This window comes from Vanellus vanellus, assembly GCF_965231255.1.
Source record: "Vanellus vanellus genome assembly, chromosome: 13".
Lineage (NCBI taxonomy): Eukaryota > Metazoa > Chordata > Aves > Charadriiformes > Charadriidae > Vanellus > Vanellus vanellus.
In genome coordinates, this window is record NC_138918.1 from 4,136,183 (window position 1) to 4,142,862 (window position 6,680).

Genomic DNA, 6,680 nt, shown 5'->3' on the forward strand with positions numbered 1-6,680 from the left:
GCTTGCCACCTTAGAGAACCTCAGTAATCTAAAGGCGGGAACGATGTGCTTTCTGCCATAGCAGATTGGCTTTGCTGATCCAGGAATCTGTTCCAGTCCCAGGTCTTGCGTTTCAGTTTCACATCATCGCTCTCTCCCAGCTCGCCAGGAGGCAACGCTGAATCAGCAGCTCGCTCCACAAAGACTTCTTAAAGAAAGCTACAAAAGAAAATATATGGCGTTCCACTCCTGAAACGATACCGCCATAAACTGCCTTTCCAGCCTCCCGGTGCAATGCTTCATGCCTGATGTCAGCATACTTGGGTACTTGGGTGCTTACAGTCCCAACGTTATTATACCTGCCAGTATTGAAAGGAGTTGCAGACATAAAGGAAGAAAAATGTGCAAAGGATGAAGGCTGCAACTACTGGCAAGCTATAAACCTCCCTAAACCATAAGTGGGAAATTCTGCCAAGATCAGGCTATTTCTTTTTCTTTTTTTAATTAAATAAACTTTTCTCCTATTCTTTTTTTCTTCAGCTTCTAAACAAAAGCTAGCTGCCAAGGTATGGGCTATGAGGTCAATGGGACGCACCTGAAATCAGATGGGATCCCACCGGTAATGCGATGCTTGGATTCCCACGTATTAACTGCAATATTTCCAGCACACTGATTTTTATTTCAGACATCAAAAGAAATGAACAGGCATTAAAAAAAGAGAAGAGGGAAGGAATTCAAAGTCAAGGATGGTGATTTGCTATATAAGATAAAAGAGGCGATGGTGAGGTAACACATGATTTTACCTTTTGAGTTGCATCTGAACCTCCGTCGATCAATCCTGCCATGAACTCCAGTTGTCCTCGGGTTTGCTGTATATTGTGTGCGATCTTGTCCTTTACTGCCAGTATACTGGGAGAGAATTTACTATTGGAGTATTGCAAAACTGGCTCTATTGTAATGTTTTTCAATGAGGGTAAGACTAAGTTTGGGGATTTTACATTTGCCACAGGTTTGGACGGTCACCTCGAGACTGTCACAGAGAATTCTAGAAGAGGCCAGTGGCATTTTATATGTGCGCCGAAAAAATGGCAAATTGCAGTGAGGCTGGGGAGAGCAAGCCTTCCCTTCATTAGTCAGTCAGTTACAACAGATGGTTTTGAAATTAATTCATCGGCAGTGAGTTGTTGTTTTCTGCAGAGATCCGTGCCATCACCTCGCTCCGAAGACAAAGCAGGCAGTGGGTGTTTTATTATTATCATCACATCTTTGCCCACTTCTACCAGTCAGAGGCAATGAGGAGGGAGGAATGTAAGCCGGAGGACTGGCCGTGGGAGAGGATTTTAGAAGATGATCACCTTTGGTTTCTAGGAAACTCGTGGGTTTCTTTGTTAAAGGGCCCCTGTTTCTCCGCAGGAGCTCCTGCTCCTGCATCACGTAGCTTTAAGCGTGCAGGAGCCCCATGGCAGCTCGTCACCAAGGGCTATGGCTTTTTTTAGGTTATTCTCCGCAACGTGTGGTCACCTCCTGCTGCAAAGAGCAGTGTTTCTTACTGTGGCTGCTGCGTGCCTGCGTGCTGTTCCGTTGCGGATGGCTGTGCCGTCGTTGCTGCCACACGGATGCAGCCCTGCTTCCCGCTGCTCCTCTCTTTAAATCCGGGAAGTAACTCAACGGCCACCAAAAGCAGTTGTTCACGAGGCAAGGGGAACCCCCCCAGTTTTGCTGTTTGACTGGGTTAACTGCTGAAGTTAAAAAGAGGAGGTTGCGGTCGCTTTGCAATGTGTAGGAATTGCCATTGACTGTTTAGAAGAGGGCATTCCGGCGGGAGAAGCAAACGGATGTAACGTTGCAGCTGGAATGAGCAGACTTAAGCTGTTGAGGCTGCGAGAGGGTTTATCGGAAGAGAGTTTGCCGATTTTATCGAATAAAGACCTCTGTCAGGTGCACATCCTGAAGATGTGTGTTTTCTCATTAGGCAGTACCTGCAGTGTATTGCATGAGGTATTTATTATTTTGCTTTCTGTTGTTATTTGTCAGGGCTCTGGATTGTGTAAAACATGCTCAAGTACCACATTCTCCTTGGCTCCTGGGCTCCCGTTATCCAGGCAGCGTTAGCTGGGCTGTAGCTGTTCGTCCAGAAGGATACGGGAGACATAGTACTGTATTAAAACGCTTAAAGGTACAACCCCAATGACCGTATTTTGGTTATCAGACAAGCTAACAGCTATAAAAGCAGAGTTAATGTAATTAAACAAAATTTTAGTGTTAAAATGATATGGAAATGTGTGGGGAGTGTGGCAAAATGTGAAGACAACCTCTGCGCCGGGCGGTGATGTAGTGTCATCGTGTCTAGGAATTAGGCTGTGCTTTCAAGAAGAGATAAATCCTGAGTGTAGCTGCAGAGCTGCCAGGGAAATGGGAGTGAAGGGATGCTGGAACGCTTACTGCGGGGTCTGGCAATAAATAGTAAGAGGGTTAGAGAAATTATGAATAAGTCCAATATTTTACTGCAAGTTTAAGGGACAGGAGCGGGAGAGTGGCATGACAGAAGGTCGTGTCCCATGTGCAGCCAGCACGACAGGGGGTCTCTGATTTGCTCAAGAGCTGAAAACACTTGAGCGCCACTCAGCTCTTTTTTTTTCCGTATGAGCACCAAATCCGGAGAGGCTTTGCTGCAGGAGGTTTCGAGTTTCATCCATTTCATAGTCTGATTGATGCCCATATATGAAAATTATTAGGAATATGAGCTGATGCTGTCCACATCCAGCTGGTGAGTAACAGAGGTGGGATTTTTATTTCTGGGAAGTATCAGCCTTTCCTCATGAGCCAACTCGATTCCAGCCTGTGCACCTAATGTTTCCATCAGGGGTTCAGATACGAGCCGGAGCTGGTGCCTTTGGCATCCCGGAGATGCTCTTGATGGTTTTAGGCAGCTGCTAGCAGGATAATGCATACGCAACCAAGATTTTAATAGAGGTATCAGGCAAATACAGGGAGAAACCGATTTGTTAAAGCAGCAGATTTAATCCAAGTTTTCTCTTCATAAGCCTCTCAGCAGCTCTGTCACGCAGAATGGTAATCTAAAGCAAATCTTTCTCTGATGCCAGGAGGGAAACCAAACTGCATTTTCCTGATGAAAGAGTCATCTCCTTTGTGAATCTGTGACGACATGTTGCAGTTCCACCCTTTGGGAAGCAATGGTTTCAAGACACAGCGGTTTTTTTGGTGTTTTTTTTTTTTTTTTTTTTTTACTGTGGGTTGACAGCATTGCCGCCCATTATTGTGTTTTTCCAATTTGGACTCAGGAAGACTAAAAGTAAACCAAAATAAATCTGGAAAACAAGGGAATTGTTTTTCCTTTTTTTTTTTTTTTTTTTTTTTTTGGCTCATTCCTCCCTAGGGGCATTTATCATGTTCTATAGAAAAAGCAAGTTGAAGCAGAGAGCTAGCGTCGCTTCAACTTCAAACAATTGAAGGCCTTTTTGTGGCAAGCCTGTGCCGCCGTGCCGAGCACTCCTCGGCAGCAGTTACCTGCCTCTGAATGGCATCTGAGCGTGAGCAGAAGGGTTACTTCATGATATATTTCTTCAGATCAAATTTAACCCCCCAAAGAGACTATTAAAAAACTTAATGCCAAGGTTTACAAGAAATAATGGAAACAACTGAAAAGCAAAGCGGAACAACGTGAAGGTTTCCTCTACACGTCTGTAACCTAATGCTCCCGAATCCCAGTGCCTGACCAGATGTGCTGTCCGAAAGGTGGATCTCTGCAGTTTGACTCCAAATTTTGCACACATCAAAGTTTAAAGCTGTTGTACAAATGGCAATAAAACCAACTTTGTTTGGTGTGGTCACATTTTCATGCTGACAGCAAAGAGAGCAAACAGCGACGAGTAAAGGACAAGTTTTAAACTGTCTTCGATTAATCTAAACTGGCTTCATAGATATAAGCAAGCAGAGACGCTAATTGGAAATATATGGCACTGAGTCGTCCGTGGGAGTAAACCAGCACAGCTTCACCGAAACGATGCTGCTGCCCCCTTTGTCACCAGAAGACAGCGTGCTCGTGGCATTTTACCCCAGTGACACTTTGAAGGTCGCCAAGCAGCCACCTTAGGGAGATGTTCTGGGCTTAGTATGGTGCAGATCGCATCTAGTCCTGCCCTCGCTTCCCATGCAGGACCTACAAACGCTGCAGATTCCGTCCCCGCTCAGTCACATCTGTGAGCCCATCGCGGTGGTACGGCGGCGCCGGCAGTGCTGTACATCACCTAGTAGGCATCGGTTCCGTGAGAAGAAAATTACAGCTGTGATTTTTATTATCGCTTCACCACAACCTCTTTTCCTATGATTCATATTGCCTTAAGAGATTAGTTTTCTTTACCATTTAACCTTTCTCAATATTGCTGCCTGAACCAAATTTATGTCTAGGATAAAGCTATGTCCTCTTTTTATTGAATCCAGGTACTTTTCATAATGAAACTAAGGTCATGTGATCTTTGATTGTGGTACTTTGAATTCTTTATTGAAAATGCGTATTATATATTTTTATGACATTAATTAAATGTCTCAAAATAAATGACAACATAAAAAATAATTAATGTCTCTGTTTGGCTCATTATCTCTTCGGATTTGATTTGTGTTCAGAGAGCTGGAAACTTGTCTGACCCATATAGATTTTGATGTTTGGGAGCACTGCCTCATGGCAGAATTTAGGACTGAAGAGCGAAGGCTCATTTCATGGGTATGGTACAGTACTTTTTTTATTTGCTTGCAAGTTCCCCGGGTAAATTGCATTCTCGTCTATACAGGATGTTATTCCACCTTCATCACCGGCGAGTATCTGAGTGCCTTCCAGCGAAGCATTCTGTGATCCAGCTAACATCTGCCATGCGCGTTCTCTCTTTCATCCTTACCCAAGCGTGTGCATGTTTTGTTGTTGGTTTTAGATCTACATGCTGCCATGTGTCAGTGTTACAGAAAGTCATATGTGCATCAAACACTCTTCTAAATAACTTGCATATTGATCCTGCAAGACCCCTCTGGTTTATGGCCTGAGATTCAGAAAACTGAAATAGGGCTATGAAGCTATAATAACCTTGCAAGACAGAAATAATTATAAAATCCATCAGGTTTTCATTATCTTTATGTATATTTTTATATTGTTCCAGCATCTTGGAGATCTTTAACCACGAATTAGACCATTTGTACTAGAAGCTGTACAGTCTGTACTTTCAAATCATTTACAATCTAATTATAAGACAACAGATCTTGTCTTTTGATACATTAAACCACCCTATTATAGAAGAAGGATGCAGTTGCTTATTAAATCTCATAGAGGAGTTTTGAATGTCAGCAGAACTACATTTCTGTTAAGTCTTACGAGTAATTCCTGTATGGGTAATATTATTAGCATTGGTTTTATTCTTCTTCTTCATAATAATAATAGGCTGTACAAACAGGCAGAACTATGCCCAAAAGGTGTTTAAAAACTCTTTCTGGTGCACAGGGGGGAGTTCAGGTGCTGTTCAGACTCCAGTTCAAGCCCTGCTTAGGACTTCATGAGAGAAACCATCTGATGAGGTACTTGTGATGGAATATGGAAGCTCTTGAAAGACAAGTCCAGTGTTAGAGGACGATTGACATTTATTGACTTCCTGCACCATCTAGTGGGGATTAAAATTAATTGCTCTCATTTTATGAAGACTAAGCTGTTCAGGATGCCTGTGGCTTCCTCTCCTGGGCACTGAGAAGAGCACTGGAGGACCCAATTCTCATCATCCTTTGCGCAACGGGACCAGGCTTCACTGGGATCATGAATGCCACCTGAGACAGCGTACAACTCTTAGTGGAGCACATCGCATCCAACACCACGTAGGACTCAAGCCACTTGAATTTAGGCCAAGAGGACTATTGGGGAGGGCAGACCTGAAGGAGCATTTCTTGTGTGTCATTGAGCTGTGGGCGTATGCAGGACCTGGGAGTCAGGCAGGTCTCCTGGCCATGGCAAGCAGAGAGTACAATGAAGACCTAGAGAAAATAGCTACAGACTGTTCTGGTAGGCTCATGTTGTGGTGTTGGGATGAATTTCAGGAGGTCTAAGTGTGATTCCTCCTCTCTCCCGTGATCTGGTTGGAGTTACAGCTCTGGAGCTGTCCTGACTTAGGAGAAACACTGTTCATCAAACATTAAGTTTTTCAAGTTGACCAGCAAACCACAGAGGAGGAGCTAAGACCTGATCCTGCAGGTGGAAGCAAAAATCAGTGCTGTAACCTTAATATAAGGCATTTCCTTCAACATAATTTGCTTAATTATCAGTGAACAGGATGGCATTAGGTGATTACGCTCCTAATTTTCTGTTCGGGAAACAGCAGCCAGCTTTTTTCTGTTGGTGGGCAACACAGATATGCTTTGAAATTTGGTTAAAGTAGTGAGTGATAAACATTTTTAAATAGACATGATATCACTACAGAGGCAATCCTAATTGCTATAAACAGCCGGGAGGCTGGAAAATCCCACCTATCATTTAGGAATTTAAAAATTGCCCAGGCTAACTGAAAGGGAGCAATATAGGGAAAAACTTGAGGAAGGGGAGAGAGATCTCCTCCCCTGAGAAAGAGCGCTAATTATTTTCATATGACGGTGTTCGTTATTCCTGGTGCAGTCCTTGTTCAGTCAACCCTTCCCTTCTCGGAGTCTGTTTG